The following is an 18,030-nucleotide window of genomic DNA, read 5'->3' on the forward strand; positions in this document are numbered from 1 at the left end:
TTCTGCGGCTCTGTGTGTTCGTCTCCTCCGAGAGCGAGAGAAATATCCCATCACCGCGCTGCTGTGGCTTCAGACAAGACGGATGGGCCTGCGCGTCCTGCAGAGGAAGGGAAGGGCACGGCGGCAGCGTGGCTGGGAGCAGTGGTGGAGGGGCCGGGGAGCCGGGACTGCAGACGCCCTTCCTCTCTGTTTGTCCGAAGTCTCATGTTAGATGAAAGATGTGCTCCTGCCAGCCTGATTTCTGATTCCGTAAATGAATGCTTCTTAGTGTTGTTCACGGTGGGTTTTATTTCAGAAGGAGGACGTTTTCTTTCTTCTTTCGTAGAAGATATGGAGCCAATCTGCTCGCCGTCCCCTGCCGTGTGGGTCCTCAGGCCACGGCGGCCCCACACGTGCTGCCGTGAGATCCCAGGTGCCATCCCCACACCAGAACCAGGCTGAGGCCTTCTTGCCGAGCACGTCTGCCTCGTGCGTGGGGCTTTGTTGGGAGTTTGGCAAAGCCATCATTAGGGCAGAGCGCCAAGCGTCCCTTGTTCAGGCATCGTTGGTCAGCATCAATCAGGTCCCCATGAAATGAAGCCCCAGCCGCCGGGTGGAGGCAGATGCCGCGTGGCTTCCTGCCTGGGGAGGAGGGAAGGTGGTGGAAAGAGAGGGCCATTGCCTTGGCGTGCTCACCTGGTACGGTGTGTCGGGTGGTGGGCGACTCACAGAGAGGAGAAAGTGGGGGCGTTCCGACGTGTGTCCCCGGCCCCCACCATCCCCAGATTCACTCTCCTGCCTGCAGTGCCCACCCCTGTGCCTGGAGGGCTGGTGTCTGCTGAGCACTCCGAGCTCTGGCTCTGGCGCCCCGTTGGAGGGTGAGAGGAGAGAGGGGTCAGGACGTTCGTTGCCCCCACTTCCTGCTATGGCAGCTCCCCGCTGCCGCCAGTCCAGCAGGCGCCGTCCCTTACTGCCCTCCCTTTACTACAGGTGAGAAGCGCCACCATGCTCTCCTCCCATTCCTCCTGGTCTCCTTCTTCTCCATCACGCTCAGCATTTACTGAGCACGCACTGTATGCCTGGCACTGAGAGCCACCTGTATTACATGCATGACCACGTAACCCCATGAAGCATGTATTTGCCTGATCTCATGTCACAAGTGAAGAAATGGAAGTTCTGAGACACTTGCCCAAGGCCACACAGCTTAAAGGTGTCAAGGCCTTGACCCGAACTGAGGTCTGATTCCAGTACCCAATTTCCTGATGGCTTGGGCGAGGCTGAGTAGGTGTTCCCAACTGCATCATGTTCCCAAGTAAGATGGCATTCCAGCCATCCTTTGGGTTAAGGCATTGGTAGTTCAGACATAACGATCCTGCCAGGGATCTAATCACAAATGTCTGGCAAAACTGAAGCGAAATCATTCAGAGGCAATGCCGCCCACCAGCTAATCTGCAGAAAGCCCCTCCCGGCTTGGAGATGGCTGTCATGCCATTGTCTCGCTGAGCAATGTTAATCAAAGCTGTGCTGCATGTCTATTGCTTTATTTCCATTTTACAGATGGAGAAGTTGAGACTCAATGGTGAAGGGCTTGCCCCAGATGTTCACACAGTGGAGATTCTGGAGTGAGAGCATAAGCCCAACCTGAGGAGGGGCCTCCCCACCGGGCCCATTGTTCTCCAGGAGCACGGCTCTCCTGGGTGTGGAGCTGGAGGCCACGTGCAGGAGTCCAGGGAATGTGGGTGTTGCAGCTGGAAGGCTGGGGAGATGCTGGGGAGGCAGGGACCTGCCTGCTCCCTGCATTTTTGATCCGAGAGCCTTCGATGTCACGAGGGCCATGGAGGAAGTGGGATGTCTAGACACGTGTCAAATTGCCTGGCGAGGAAAATCCCCAGAGGAACATGCTCTGCATGTCTACGACCTGACGTGGTATTCACCTGGGCCAGACCTGCAGCTGGGTGCTGGGCTGGGGTGGGGGGGGTCTGCCCCAATGTGACTCTTGCAGCTGGGGAGCTTGGGTGGAGGTGCTGGCTTGTTTTGGACCTCCTGGGGTTTCTGTGCGTCGTGCATAGAATGCACTGAATGCAGCGAGCATCTGCCATGCTCACGGCTTAACCAGCAGCATTCTAGCAGCACCGCGCTTTGTATCCTGCTCCCGAGGTTCACATCTCCCCACCGCCCCTGCTGGAGGCGGAGACGTGCGAGGCTCCTGCTTTGGAAGGAAGCAGCATAGGAGCCGGGCTGGTCCGGGGCAGTAGTGGAAGGTCTGGCTTCTATCCTGTCTCTACCATCCGGCACTGGCCTCCGAGCCGTGACACCATCTCCCAGAGGCCTCAGAGCTGAGCTGGGCATCCAAGCTGTTTGCAGGGCCTCCTGGTCTGATTCTGGCCCTCCTGGAGTGCGGAGAGAAATCCCCAAATGCACTCCCCTTCTGCATTGCTTCTAAGGTGGGCTGTGTTGTCTGCAAGTCAACCGTGACTTCGGCGCTATCTTATAGGGTCATTCCACAGACTGAAGGAGGTGATGATTGTAAATTGCTCAGCCTGACACTCAGCACATAGTGAGTACTCGATGTAAAATTGCTTAGTGAATGAAAGAATGACATCATGGCACACACGCGGCCAGGGATTGTGCACCTGATAACCACCCGCTAAATATGTGTCATTATGACCATGACTCGCGTTATACAGCAGTCATACTGTGGCAGTGAGACAGCCTCCAGCCTGTCTGCATCTGGGAAGCCCAAGGAAATACTGGGGAATCTGGGGCAGGGGTCTCCGCGTCCAGGTACGTGCAGGTCCGCATCCCTCTGTGCCCCTGGGGAGAGGTCAGTTAGGTGTGCAAAAGTAACGTATCTTCTGATCGCAAGCTTTAATGTCCCGGGTGCGCTCTGCTGGGGCTCCTTCTGCTTGTGCCGTGGAGGCTGGAAACAGGTGGCAGTGGGCTCGCGGCCAGCCCCCCGGGGGATTACACCTCCTGGATGTCCTTTGGTGTCTTATGCCTTGAGTTTTGTCATCGCAGAAACCCTAGTCCAACCTGCCAGCTGCAGTGACTCAAAGGCAACCAGCACGTCAGCTGGAGGGGTGCAAACTCTGTCCATGGTCTGTTTTCCTTTTCTCCAGTCTACATGGGTTTTGAATGGGAATCTGTCTCTGGTTGGCCTCCAGCTTGATGTCTGTGTTCTCTTTGCCAGGCTTAGTACTCAGAGCGGAATGAGCGCTGGGCCGGGGAGGGGGGCGGGGGAGTGGGACGAGTAGGGGTGCATCTCTGCTGATGGAGTGTGATCCTTTGCTGGTCTGCCTCTTACAGCCCTTATAAAGCTCTCAGGACAGACCTTCTGCTTTGTCCATTCTTTTTAATCACCAAAGAGGGGTTTTCTGGGGCCATCTGTGAAGCCTTGTGTGGAACTCAGGGCAGTACCAGGTCGAGCCTGTGTCCCTTTAAATCTTCTATTCATGTCAGTTTGGTGTGAAAGGGTTTACTCATGAGAAACAGGTGGTGCAGATAGGGGAGCTGCTATCTCGCTGGGTGCTTTGGCCACATTCCAGATGTGTCAACTTGCAGACAGACGGGGTGTTCCGTCCTGCATGGGGGACTGCGTGGGCAGTGGGGTGGTGGCTTTTGCCATCGCTGTGGCTGTGGCTGGGTGGAGAGCTTGCACGTGAGGTCACATGCGTGCAGGCAGGGCCGTCTGCGACTGTCACTCACCTCGGACCAGGTTCCCGTGGGCATCGTCGGTCAGTCTGTTCCCTCCGTGCCGTGGAGGTGCCGTGGCCGGTGAGTGCTGGTGGGTGCTCTGGCTGCGTGTGTTTGGATCTGAGGAAATGGATTTCAGCCTCATTTGGGAAAATGTTTGGGGATTTTCCACACACCCCATGGCCAGCAGGCCGTTGCCTTCATTGTGCAATTCCCCTGTGCATGTGAGTGGGTCTTCTGAAGCCAAGGAATGGGTCAGAAGCAGAAAGCTCACTCCTGAAGGCACAGAGCATACACTGGCCAGTGGGAGATCCTGTCGGCGCCCATCGGCACCACCATCTGTGAACCTCTGGTTTCTCCCGTCCTCTGGCTCCCGCCCACCATCTTTCTCATCTCAGAAAATACCGCCTCCACTCTTCCCACTGTGTCTGCAACCTGATCAGCCCCACCTTCAGACTCTGTCTGGAGCACCTCACTTCTCATCACCTGCACGCCACACCTGGGCCAAGCCCAGCCGTGTCCCCTGGACTGTTGCTGTCGTCTCCTCCCTGACTCTCCAGCCCCACTCTTCACACCCTCCTCCACCGCCTCTCACCTGGCAGCAGGAGGTGCTGGGAAAACACTAGGTACCGGCACCATGTCAGAGTGTCCGCCCCAGGTTCCTACAGCGGCCTACAACAACGGACACCCGGCCAGGGATATGCTTGGTTGTCACAATGGGTGGCTGCTACCGGCATCTCGTCTGGGGTCTGTCCCAGAAGCTCAAGGTTAGGATGACGGTCAAGCTCACGCAAGCCCCACGCCCCCCGCATAATGTCTTGGGAAACTGTTTGCCTAGATGATCAGTAGTGATGGGGGCTCCTTCCTGAAGACACCTCCACCTTCAAGGAGAGCCCCGTTTCTTTGTATTCCATGGGCATGTTCCAGCCTTTGACTCCACTCATTGCTCTGACTGTACCCTGGGAAGAGATCCGGTGCTCAGTGCTGCTCCTCATAGGACCCCTGGGATGGCCATGGGCCCGGGAGGGGTTTCCACTCCATTCGACAGAAGAGGACCCCAAGGTGCCAACGGTGAGCTTGACACAAACCATCTAGGTGGTGACTCTGTTCTTTCCACACCCTGCCTGTCCTCAGACTCTACCCCACGGCAGAGTGGGGCCTCAGAGCACGCTCTCAGCAAGCAGGTCCTCACAGCAACACCCCACCCCATGCTCTGTGCATGCCAGGTGTGGGCTACAGGGGGAGACCAGGCCCTGCCCCACGGGGCCCCCAGCTGGGCCAGAGGCTACTGGGTGTGGAAGGCGAGAGAACAAAGAGGAAGTGAGTGTCATCTGGCCTGGGGGCATCCCGGAGGGCTTCAGAATCCAAGACCCTCAGCCGCATCCTCCTCCCTTTCCGATAGGCTGCTGCCCAGGCTCCCAGCCAAGGGCTCACCTTCTTGGTTTCCTCCAGAGTCTGCAAGCCTGCATTCTCCCACCGGCGTCGCTGGCCTTGCGTGAGGCAGGGGGTCTGCAATAGTGCCCTCACGAGTGAGCCGTGTCTAGCTCTCCATGGCGGTAGCCGCACAGCTCTGGAACTGTGCACTGATTGTACGCTTTGAACTGCTGGATGGTGTGGTTTCTGAATTCTATCTCAATAGAGATGCTTTTGAAGGAATCTTACCGTGAGATCTTATTCTCTGGCCCATATTTGGTGATGGTCCACAAAGCCCAGGCTGTTCCTCCCGTTCCATCCCGCGCTGCCCAGGCACCCCTGGCTCTGAGCCCGGCTCGGCTCTCCCGTGTCAGTAGCGACTCGGCCATCACGTCTCCCACAGGGGGAACTCCTCTTTCCATCCCACACCTGTTCGCTTCAGCCTTGCTACTCAAAATGTGGTCCCCCAACCGGCCAGCAGCGACATCCCCGAAGAGGGTCAGGAATGCAGAACCTCAGGCCCCACCGGGGACATACTGACTCAGAATCTGCATTTTAACCAGATCCCCAAGTGGTCGAAGCCTGGGATTGCACTGCCCTGGGGTGCAGTCCGGAGCGGCCAAGGTGCCCGGGTGATTGTGACGTGCGGCCAAGGCTGAGAAGCAACGGTCCTGCGCACACAGAGGTTTGGCTACAGGTGGCTGTTTGTCCAGAGCCAAACCGGTTCATCAGCCGGCACTGTTGCTAGCTGTCAGAGCCCAGCCTGCTGACCCTGCAGCGGACGCCCCTGGCACGCAGCGCTGGGCCTGCCCACTCCGCTTCATTACAAGATCTCCGTGGCCATTGTTAAACTTGGCCCCGACCACACTGGAGCTCACAGCGATTGTCCAAACACCGAACTTCAAACAAACAAAGAGAAAATAACATTGGCTAATTCTTTGTGATAAGCCGCCTTTATCAGACCCCGCTGCTCTAGCTGGCACTGGCTGGCCAGAGGGCCGTCTCTTACACGCGGTAAATAAACATCACCTGTTTGTGCAGGACGACAGGGGGCGGCGCCCGCTGCTGCCGTTATCGCGGAGGAAGCACTAGGTTGGGTGTGTGAGTATCTGGACGCACACGGCCACCAGAAGACAATAACTGCACACTGGACGTGCCCCGGGGTAACCAGATTGCAGCCCTGGCGGGCCTTGCTGAGCCCTGCCTGGTTATTGCTTCCTGGAAGGCCACTGCTGAGAAAGGGGACTTTCACCTCTTCCTGCCTCGGTGGCTGCCTGTCAGCGTCTAGACTCTGAGCTCACAATGGCGGGGTCTTCCGGATCCCACTCTCTGTCTTTTGCCAGCATCCAAGGCCACGGATCTTAACTGGGATTTCCTGGATTCTCAGAATCTTAGGGTTGGAAGGGCCCGGAGGGCTGCAGAGTCACCCCTTCTCTGTCTTTACAGAAGGGAGGATGGAAGAGCAGGTCAGGGCGTGCCAGCAGGGACTTGTTCTAGACTGAGCTGCCCCTGTGCCCTGCAGGGCGTGAGCGGAAGCCTTGCACCTGGGGTCGGGTCTGGGGGCAGATACGTTGAGCCTGATGTCAGGGTGCATCTTATGTGGCTTGTACAGGGGCCTGGCTTTTGCCTTGACGCTGTGGTTTCTGTGCAGTCCCGGCTGTGAGTTCTCCAAGACAGTGTGGACTCTGACTCGGTGTGTCTCCTGCCTTAGGGTGCATTCGCGTCCCCTGAGGGTCTTGTTACAAGGCCGATTCGGGTTCGCCGGGTCTGGGGGTCTCATTTCTAACAGGTCTGCAGTCGATGAGGATGTTCCTAGGGCTAGCACTTTGAGTAGGGGTCCCCGAATTTATTGTGTTGACGTCGGAGCAGTGGCAGGTGGGAAGTCGTGTGTCCTCTCCCCCCACACTGAGCTCACAGCGCTGGCATGAGGCAACCGAGGCTCTTGTTTGGGCTCCAGACAGCAGGTGGTTGGGGTCATCTTGTCTGTACTCGGGGGGCTGAGCCCCACCTTTGGGAACTCACAGCCCTGTCAGTCGCCTCTCCTCAGACCTGGGACTGTGGCCACTTCCACTGAAAAAAGGTGGAAAGGAGGCTGTGGCCATTGCAGGCCTATGCTGTAAGAGACCCCGGCAGCCTGTCCTTTGCGCTGCCAGGAGCTGAAGCAGGCACATAGGAGGTCTAAACACCTGTAGGGGCCACGCAGTGGGGAGGTACAGTCATCCCAGCGTCCGGGTCGAGCTCAGCCTGCTGGCTGCCAGCCGCATGTCGCCCCACAAATGAGCCCCTCAAGAGAGCAGAAGAGCTCCCAGCTGAGCCCCCAGCCCTGCTTGCAGAGCGGTGTGCAGATGAGACGGTGGCTGGGCTCGGCCACCACGTTCAGAGGTGGTCTGTTACCCAGTGACAGATCACTAGAAGAGTGACCGTGTGGTCTGTCATCCACTGGGAGGTAAAGGGGGCGCAGCTAGTAACCACAGGAGAGCCACGGCAGCGCCAGGACCGCCCCCGGGGAACGAGGACCAGCCAGTGAGCACTGCCCACATGGGGGGTCTCCTCAAGATTCTTACAGCTGCAAGGGGTAGAAACCAAACTCGTGCCTGGTTTAAGGCGAGATGACCAGGTGTGGACTCGGAACGCCCCGGGCGGTCCTGCCGTAGACGCACTTCCATCCTGTGGCCTCACGCTGTGTCTTCAGGGCCCAGGTTCTCTTCATCTCTGCCTAGGTGTTTTGGGCGTCATTCTTTTGCTGGTGGTCCCCGGAAGCAGCGAGGTGATGCCCTAGCTGTGTGAAGCTCTGCACAGGGGCTGGATCGGAGTCTGTGGCACTGATCGGCCACGTCGGGCCACGTGTTGTGAACCAATCACTCTGGCAGCGGTGGTGATACCCTCAGAGGCCAGACCTGAGTTGTAAGGGCACCTCAGATCTGGGGTGGGGTCAAACCCATCCTTCCATTCAGGGCAGAGGGGGGGTCGCCCAAGAAAACCTGGTCTCTGCTCTGGCGCATGGGAACGGAGGCAGCGTGGGTACCGAGAGCAGCTTTGCGGCAGGCGTGGCCCCCACGTCCTGAGTCAGGCGTGTCTGTGTTTCACTGTTGCTGCAGAGCTTCTCCGAGAACAGCCGGCTGCGACCGTGGATGTGGCCAGAGGCCTACAGATGGTGCGGGTGAAGGTCTGATGTGCCACCCCCATTGCTGGGGCCTGGCTGGGCAGCAGCTTACAGTGCGACGACTTGGAAGGGAGATTGTCATCCCTGGACTGTCGCCGAATCATATGCGAAAGCTTCAAGGATAAATGGGAGAAGGGACCTTTAAAAGCCATGTCTCGACACCTTCTAGACCTAAGCTGACCCCAACCTCCTAGACCTAAGCTGACCCCAACCTCCTAGACCTAAGCCGACCCCAACCTCCTAGACCTAAGCTGACCCCAACCTCCTAGACCTAAGCTGACCCCAACCTCCTAGACCTAAGCTGACCCCAACCTTCTAGACCTAAGCTGACCCCAACCTTCTAGACCTAAGCTGACCCCAACCTCCTAGACCTAAGCTGACCCCAACCTCGCCCTGAGCCCAAACCCACCAATGAAACCGGCTGGGTTCTCCAGCCCCTACAGACACACATGATGAGCCTGTAGCTCTCCTGGGGCACGTGGTGGGGTTGGGGGGACACATAGCTCAGTGGGGGCCGTCCAGGGCTCAGTCACAGGGCTGAGTGGGGGCCGTCCGGGGCTCAGCTTGGCTGCCAGCTGGTCCACAGCTCCCCCCCTCATGGCAGCTGGACTCCTCAGGGAGTCCTCCTAGACATACCTTTTCTGAATCACCTGTGGGTCCAAGAAGTCTCAAGAGACTTTTTTTAAAAATACAGTGACCTAACTGAAAATGAAAAAACACGACTTGTCAAAAATGGCGGGATGCAATAAGACCGGTGCCTGCAGGAAATGTGTAGACAGAAGCTGCCGTGAGGAAGCAGAGCCCAGGTGAGGGTGGGGGTAGGCAGAGTCCCATCTCTGTCACTCTGTCAGCTGATGCAGTCTTAGGGCCTGCCCACGTTCCAGGTGGGGAGAGGTAGACACGAGCACACAAGGAGCAATGTGGCTGTCCCTTCCCAGAGGAGTTTGTGGGTGGGTAGGAGCTGCTGTTGTGCTCTGGGAAATGCAGCCTGCCACCTCTTCCAGGAAGGCCTCTTTGTTACCCACCTCGACAGTCCCATCTTGGCGCACAGAGGGATTTAGTTAATATCTATGAAATCCACACTTCTCAGTCCTGGCTGCACTGTAATCTCATGGGGAAGCTTGAGACAAATATCCAGTCCTGGACCCCGCCCTGGAGATTCAGACTTGAGTGGTCTGCGCTAGAGCCAGGGTGTCTTTTAGAGGTTCCCAGATGATTCTATTCGCAGCAGGGCTGTGAACCTCTGTGCTGAATGAATGAATTTACAAGTGATTCGTTGGGATGAAGTGTTCTGGCTAAACAGGACAAGAACAGCAACTTAGAAAACTGGGGATGTACTGTATGGTGACTAACATAATATAATAAAAAATTATTTAAAAAAAAGAAATCAATGAACTAAAAAAGGAAAGAAAGCAAGCAAGCAAGCAACTAAATATTTAGAAACTAAATATTGATGGAGCAGAAAAGATAAACAGGAAGAGATGAGTGAGAAGGGATAAAATCGCAGAAGAATGGGGGGGGCGCTAACTAAGGAGGCACCTGCTGCCGTGGGCTGTCGCGGCATCAGTGGGGTCGTGAGCACCCAGCGTGGGGTCTCAGAGCCCGGGTGTGGACCTGGACCAGGTGACCAGGTGAAAAGCAAGGAGGGAAACCTTTCCCCGGAGGAAGGCTGGCCTAGGCTTCCCCCTCTTCCGTGACACTGTCACACGGGACACTTCACAACAGATGTGGGAAAATCTCCGCTCAACCAAGCTTTTGCACAAAGTCGAAGAGGACAGCAAAGTTCCGTGGAGAGGAGTCTCTAGTGGCTTGCCACGAGGCTCTGTTCTTAGCCCTGTCCTACTCAACTAGTCCTTTTTACTGTGGCAAAAAAACACGTACCATAAAATCTACTGTTTTATTCACTTTTAAGTGCACAATACAGTGGTGTTAACCACAAGCCCGCTGTTGTGTAACAAACCTACTCACCACTTGTCTGGATCTACTCGGCTGAAGACAAACCATTTCATCAAACTAGAATTCACGAAGATCAGAAACAGTTCTCATGAGACGCGTGAGGAAGGAATAATTCAAAAGACAGTAGACGGTTATGTCCAAAGCATCTCTAAAAACCCACAACTTAGGACCTGGCATTTAGCAGGTGCCCGTTATAAATGTTTAGGAGCTAAATTAATCGTACTAAGTTGGAATGAAGGACCCAAAGGGTTGATATTCACAGAGAATGTAAAACCCTCATTTAGATCTAAAACCGGAAAGATCTAGACTGTAAAGTCCAGCTCAGGAAGCAAGAAATGTTGTGTGGTCTTTTAAAAATCTGAAATACTTCGAGCTTGCAGATGAGCACAGAGAATAACGTAACCAGTGACCGTGTGTGCCACCCAGACTTAACCACGCTATTTCCCCTGTGTTTGGATATTGTTTTTATGAAAGAAAACGTGAGGGTTGCTTGGAGATTTTCCATATGCCTCTCCCCATCCCATCACCTGGGCTTCCTTGTCTAGACTTGACCACCACCTTGATGCTGACGTCTGTCATTTCCGTGCCACACGTGGATTTCTCCCGAACACGCTATGAAGGCTGTTCTGCGTGTTCTTATGCTGCATGTAAATGGTTTCCTGTTGTACTTTCATTCTGCAAATTGCTTTGCTGGCTCCACACGACGTGTCGAGCTCCATCTGGGGCAACCACGGAGCTCTGTCGTTGGAGTTGGCCGCGCTGGACTGCGCTCCTGCATGAATCCCCGCCGCCCGCTGATGGACGTGCACGTGCTTGCAGAGCAGGCGTGGCTCGCCTGGGGGAGCTCGACGCGGACGAGAGCCAGCCGGGTTCTCACGGTGACTCATCCACTGGAATCTCTTCCATTGACAGTTGGAGGCCAGTGGTCGTTTGTTTGACCTTTGTGGGTCAATCTCCCTCTGGATAAACTTTTTATTATTTTTTTGGTTAGAGCATGATTTTATCAAACGGCAGATTTGGTTGACTCATTTTTCCCCGATTTGAACAGGCATGTTGGTCACCCTGAGCAATCGATTAGCCTGCTAGTTCTCAACCCTGGCCACATGTTAGAATGACTGGGAGCTCCCAGCAGGTCCCGCTGCCCGGCCCCAGTGCCAGAGATCCCATCCCAGCATCTCCAGGATGGGGCCTGGGTGTGGGTCCTTTTTAAAACTTCCCCAGGAGGTTCTCGAATGAGAGAGAAGCTGGGGTGGGAGCCAGCTGCACGGGGACCAGGCAGCTGCCATGGGAGGTTAGCAGTCGTTGGGGTCTGGGCTGCGTGCTGGGGGCAGGGTTTGGCTCCAACCGTCCCAAGGCCATTTGGTCTTCTTGGTGAGAAGTGTCGGCTGCCGCAGTGTTTGGCACGTTGTGGACAAAGCCGCTGATGGATTGGGCCTCTTGCAGTGGGTCAGATGCTCCGGCCTGGGGTGGGGCAGCTGCCCCCCAGACACTGGTGGAATGGGGTAGGGGAGGATGCTCGCAGAAGCCCCAAGACACCGGACGACCAAGGGACTCTTTCTTTACAAAGGCCCAATGGGGGTAGAGCATAGGCGCGCCCTTTAAAATGTGCACAGCAAACTCCACTGGGTCTTTAACCCCGAGCAGAGGGGGTGGGAGGCTGGAATTCCTATACTCATTTTGCTGATGACTGAACGGGAGCCTGGATGAAGGGAGTCCAGCAATGTGGCGCCGTTAGCACGTAGCAGATGGACGAGAACTCTGTTATCTGTTAAAGATCCCACGTACTGGACACCCAGACCCAACTTTCCACACAGTCTGGAAACCAGAGTCAACGCTGGACCGTTCTCGTCCTGAACAGCCACCTTCCTGTCTCCTCCCATCTAGCTCCCGTTTCTCTCCTGGGATGGCTCTGTGATGGGGGGAGGGGGGCATCAAGCCTCTCTGATGGCTTCTCTTTGCACCCACAGTGTCCCAGGAGAGAGAGGAGGTTTTAGGCCAGTTTCCTGTCCTTTTTACAAATGACGTCAAAAAATGTCGCAGACCCCTCTGGATGGCCGCTGTACTTTTACCATCTGTGAATGAAGGAAGTACACCCCTGGCACAAAAGCCCTTTGTGAATCGGTAGCACTTCTTAGTTAGAAAAGCCATCATTGCTATAACACGCAGTTCAGAAAATCATAGTCCAGTTCATCTGGGCAGGACAGAGTATTTTCTGTATTACAAGAAGACATCTGCGTATTTTTCGAGGTGTCCATGTAAGTATGTAGGAAATGCCGTACACGGTGGGGTGGAGCTGGCAGGTGTGCTCATCACACCATTTGCCTACCTACTATGGAAATTTTCATAATAAAAAACATAAATTTAAATAAAGCGAATAGTTGCCCCAACATGAATTCACAGACCCCTTAAAATAATTTTGTCTCCTTGTTATTCTAACACCCATAGCCGCAGCCTGGAACCAGTGGTTTTAGGTTATTGGTGAATGCCCGTCCTCTAGGGTTTGGTTTAGTTTTGTTTTTCATCTCTTACGTTGAAAAGGCCCAGAGTGATGACTGCACTTGCATTTTGCTTTTCCCACTCCGTTCTGCACAGACTGTGTCAACAGCCGATCAATAAGTCCTGATCAATCCCTACGATGTGTTAGCCTCTGCAGGGGGTGGGGGGCGGTTAGTGAAATCAAGAGACACAGACCTTCCTCCGGAAGCTCACATCCTGTGAGAGACGGGTGCTGAACAAGACAAACAGATGGTTAATAAAAATGGTGGAAGAATAGAGAGTGTTGGAGGAAGAGGAGCCGGTATGATGCCTCATCTGGCCCCGGGCAGGGAGGCTTCCTGGAAGAAGTGACATTTCAGTTGAGACCTGAATGGTCAGTGGGAGCCTGTCAAGCCCACAGACTACTGCAGAGTGTTTTCGGGCATTCCAGAGAGCCCCGGGCCCCCCGCTCCCCGCTGTCCGTGGCCCGGGCTCCGGGGTGAAGGAACTCACTGTGGAGCGTAAGCAGCTCCCGGAGAGAGCAGCGGGAACCCCTGCCCGCCCCTTCCACCCTTCCCTGTCAACAGCAGGCCCTTAACAAGTGACTAATCTTCAGCATGTTTGATATGAAGTGGGACAGCAAAAATAATCACCTGTCAAGGATTCTATCTTCATAAAGACACGGTAATGATCAGGTTTCAGAGTGCGAGGGCAGTGTGAACCCCAGGAGCTCCCCCTTCAAACAGGGCATTGATCTTCCCTGACTGCCTGGGATGGCCCGCATCGAGCCACAGCTCATATTTCCTGGACCTTTCACGGGGAGATCAGTGCAGAGGCGGCCACGATAAAAAGATAGCGCTGAGCGGGCTGCGTGGTGCAGAGCCCTGCCCACCGCGAGGTATTCCAGAGCCAGTCACATAGTTCATATTTCTGAGTATTTTCTAGGTGCCAGGCACCACACGCTGCCCTCTATCTGCGTTGTCCGATACTCCTTCAGATTCTCGGATTGGGAGATTCCTCATGTTGAAGCCTGAACTCTTGACCCCCCCCCCCACAATGTCTGCTCTCCCTGCACTCCTATAGGTGGTGGCGGCCTCTGGAGCCCACGCTGCCCCCCCCCCAGCCCACACCCGGTTGGTGAGCAAATCCCGTGGCCCAGGGATGCGCTCCTGCCTGGGTGGCTGCTACCGTGGACCAAACCTGCACCCTCCCGCCCCTGCATTGTTGCCCTTGTCTCCCCGCTGGCTTCCTGACTCCCACCCTCAGGCTGCCGCGGTCTGCTTCCAGCCCCACAGCCGGTGACGCTGCCCACAGCAAGGGCATGCTCTCACAGCCGCCCGACGGCTCCCCCTCTCCTTCAACCCCGCCCCCTTTCCTTCTAGATTGTTCTCCACAGTCGCACTGTTAGGTTTTCTCATCTATAGCTCAGTCTTTGTTTTCCTCCCTGGTCCTGTATTTCTGCTGTGTCTCTCTTTGCTGAGCGCCCGGCGCTGGACCCTGGACTGCGATCTGCAGTGGATGCATGGACGGTGGCCAGACCACCGCGTTTGCATTCCAGCTCTGCCGCTTCCTGGCTGTCCTCACTGAAAGCTCCATGATATTTTATGCGGAAGGCTGGCTGGTTCACCCATATGCAATACCTGTGACCCCTCTTGTCCTAGGGCACCCCAGCACCACCCCCATAGCTTTGAGGTACCAGGGGAGGTGGGTTCCGGCCGAGGGGAGTGTGGGCGGAAAGGAAGGGCAGGCGGCCCCGGGGCCTGCGGTGGGCCAGCATGCGCTGGAGCCCGCCACCCTGGGCCATCTGCAGCAGCCACCTCAGAGATGGCAAGACCCGGGGCACGTGGAGCCATCCCACCCAGACCAGGAATTCCTAGGACTCGCTGACGGCAACCTGGACCCAGAGACTTCAATCCCTGTCTCCTGGATCCAGTAATTCTGCTTCTAGGGGCTGAGCCCGAAAACCGTCTGAGACGCACACAGAAGTTTGTGCAAGAACGTGGGTGGTTTATCACTACAGTTTTAAGAGGGTAAATATGGGAGCAATGTCAGTGCTTGAAATGAGGGGATTTGATCGTAAGTTATGGATAATCAGCCAAGGTAGGGAAAGGCATGCAGCCGTTGACCTGAATTTCCCTGTCCCGCGCGGAACCTGAAGACCCAGCCTCCCCCTCGGTGGCCGTGAGCCGCGTGTGCTGTGCTGCGGATGTGTGCTTGTGTGTGCAGAGGACGAGGCTCCCATGTAATTAAAACATGTATCAAAATGTTCAGTGGTCATGCCTTAGCGGTGACACTACTGGTAGTTCTTATTTTCTCCATATTTGTTCTGCATTTTCCAAATTTTCTAACATAAATAGTGCACTACTCTTGTAATTGATGTAAGATAATAAACGTTAAGAACTTATCACTTCACCAAACAGTGGTCGCCCTGGTTAAAATGCAGCAAGTTAAGCCAGTCCTCTCATCTGGTATCTCCAAAGAGCCTTGAACAATACGATTGATTATGTCACCTTTTAAAATAGTCCCGTGGATGGACAAGATGTTGAATGACAGCACTTTAGCAAATAACTAACGTCCACGGTCCTGAGAGGAAAGTAGTGATAAACACGTGAGTAACTGAACGAGCTGTAGCCGAGAGCTCTTGGGGGCAGAGGCGTCTCTTCATGATCGGCTGCGATCCCACTCTGGGCCAGTGGGTCAGGAAGGGTGCACCCCGCCGTACTCACCGTGGAAATGATAACAGAGGCCCTCTGAGAGGTGAGGCCACTCACCCAGAGTCGCCCGGCTTGTAAGTGGCTCTCCCCGGGTCCCGGAGTCTGTGTCTTTCTGCGGCATCACACTGCGGAATGGGACATGGAACCCATAAATATTAACTGGAGAGAGAGAGAGAGCCATTTCCAGCTGGTGGACAGCAGGGGTACGGGTGCCTGGGCACCAGGAAAGCTGGCATTTGCAAAAGCAAGGTTGTCAGCCTGTCCACAATGGGGGTGCTGTGTCCTGGTTACACCCACGTGGGGTCCATGCCTACAACAGCAGGCAGATGGCATGCCCCGAAGGTCTGGGGGGGTGGACCAGACTCACTGTCCGTGGCGTCGCTCATGCTCAGCCTGATGCCCCCACTCTGAGCCCTCCTCACGCCCTCCTGCCCGCGCAGCGAGCCCTCCTCTCTACACGTCCGCCCCTCGGCTCTGTGGCTCCCATTTGTTTGCATGGCAATCACGTGCAGGACATTCTGTTCCCAGAGCAAGTCCTAGAGGATGGTACCAGGTCATGTTTATCCCACTGTCTGTGCCAGGTGACATCAGTGGATCCTGCTGGGGGATGTCACTATGTGTCCACCTCCACACCCCAAATGACTCTCACTCAAAGCGCCGATTGCCCTCCTGGGTGTTGAATCGTTACCCGCCCCTCCCCACAGATGCTGAAGCTCCAGCCCACGGTGTGGTGGTTATTTTGAGAGGGGCCTTAAAGGAGGTGGTCAGGGTTAAATGAGGTCATAAAGGTGGGGCCCCTCCTGATGAAGTTAGTGTCCTAGCAGAAGAGGAAGAGACGCCCGAGGGCTCTCTCTGTCTCTGAGCATATACTCAGAGGAAAAGCCGTGTGAAGCCCTGTGAGAAGGCGGCCCATCTACAGGGCAAAGAGAGAGGCCTTGCCAGGAAGGACCGCGCCAGCACGGATCTTGGATTTGAGGTCTCAGAACTGTGAGAAAATAACTGTCTGTGCCACTCTGTGACATTTCGGTACAGAAGCCTGCACGGACTCATACCTCCCCCACGGCTACAAGGGGACACGTCAGCCACGCAAGTGGGGCCGGCCTGAGGAGCTCTGCCCTCCCTGGATTTCGGGTCAGTGTTGACTGATGCACAGGCTAGAAGCAGTTGGTGCTGACTCATTGTGACCGTGGCGTCAGAGGACAGGCCGCCCACTGGGCCCTCAGGCTATCCGGGTTCCCCAGGCTCTGGGACTTCGTTCTAAAACTCCTTTTAAGCCCATGGGCTATCCCAGAACAATCCATGAATTCCTTCTTTTCTTAAGTTAGAAATGTTTTCACTGCAATGAAAAGTCCTCAAGTCATGAAACTTTATTTTTATCCTCCTGGTAGTAGAATATTAGTTTGAATGGCCTGACCCTTAAGGGACAAAATCTTTCACTGCTAAGGTGTGTGGATGAGCGCCAGCACAGCGCGTGGGCCCCCAAGTGGGGCTTTTCATCTCCTTTTATCCCCTGCCCTGCTTTGCTCATGGAGACGGGAAGAGAAATCGGAAAACGATTCATTCTCCAACTTGGCCTGGTTCCGGCCTCAATGGCAAATGCGTGGATTTTATCCAAAACTGGATGAACATGAGGGCCTCCATTTGGGAGGTAGCCAGAAATGCGGTTGGAATGGGGCTGTTCTGCCACTGTCCCTGGGTCGTGGGGAAATGACCATTGTTTTTGTTTTGCCAACGGCTGGTCACTTATCATAAGGGCTAGAGGGCCAAGGGAAGTTCATTGCTCAGTGCTGTTTTGCTTTGCAGTGCTGAATTAGTAATGGAACAGCTTGGTCCAAGGGTTTTCTTCCCAGAATTTAATAAAAGGCACAGGTGTGGCTGAGGGGCACTCAGCCATGTGCAGCTCGGGGCAGCAAGGAGACCTGGTTCCAAGAGTTCCTATCTATGCAGAATCAGTCTTGTTCTGATTTAAGACGAGCTCGTTGCCAAGTAGCAAAACACAAGGAACCCCTTTCTTTTGCAGTTTGGATGCTTTCTTGGGCTGTACATGTGTGTTGCTTTGTAATAAAGGTCTAACTGAATGCTTATTCCAAAGCCTTTAGCCAAACTTAAGGGAAGAGTTGAACTTGAGAAAAGAAAAAGTGGGCACAGTTATGGCGTCCATACACCTCAGTTAGGATCATTGAAGTTGTTTCCAAGGATGGAAATAAATGAAGGAAGGCGTCTGGTGCACCAGAGAGTTTCAGGAACCACATTGTCACCATCATCACCACCGATATCACCACCATCATCATCATCATCCCCATCATCGTCGTCATCCCCATCATCGTCGTCATCACCACCATCATCGTCGTCATCCCCACCATCATCGTCATCCCCATCATCGTCGTCATCACCACCATCATCATCGTCATCCCCATCATCGTCGTCATCCCCATCATCGTCGTCATCACCACCATCATCATCACCGCCATCATCCACACCACCACCATCATCACTAACTTTATTTGACCATTATTATGTGCCAAGCACCATGCTAACTCCTCAAAGTCATTAGCACCACCCTCTTATTTTTTCCTTACACTCTATTCAGTTTTTCTTCACGGCACTTACCTCTCCTGGGCATTACATCACAGATTT

General features: G+C 54.9%; 1 protein-coding gene across 2 annotated transcripts in view; it reads left to right on the forward strand.

Moving 5' to 3' along the window:
• The window catches only part of C21H16orf95 (chromosome 21 C16orf95 homolog), a 520,833-nt gene that overhangs the window by 367,528 nt on the left and 135,275 nt on the right, over window positions 1-18,030 (forward strand). The window lies entirely within an intron of this gene.

Source organism: Ursus americanus, chromosome 21 (assembly GCF_024610735.1).
Source record: "Ursus americanus isolate L20-20 chromosome 21, mUrsAme1.1.p, whole genome shotgun sequence".
NCBI classification, from domain to species: domain Eukaryota; kingdom Metazoa; phylum Chordata; class Mammalia; order Carnivora; family Ursidae; genus Ursus; species Ursus americanus.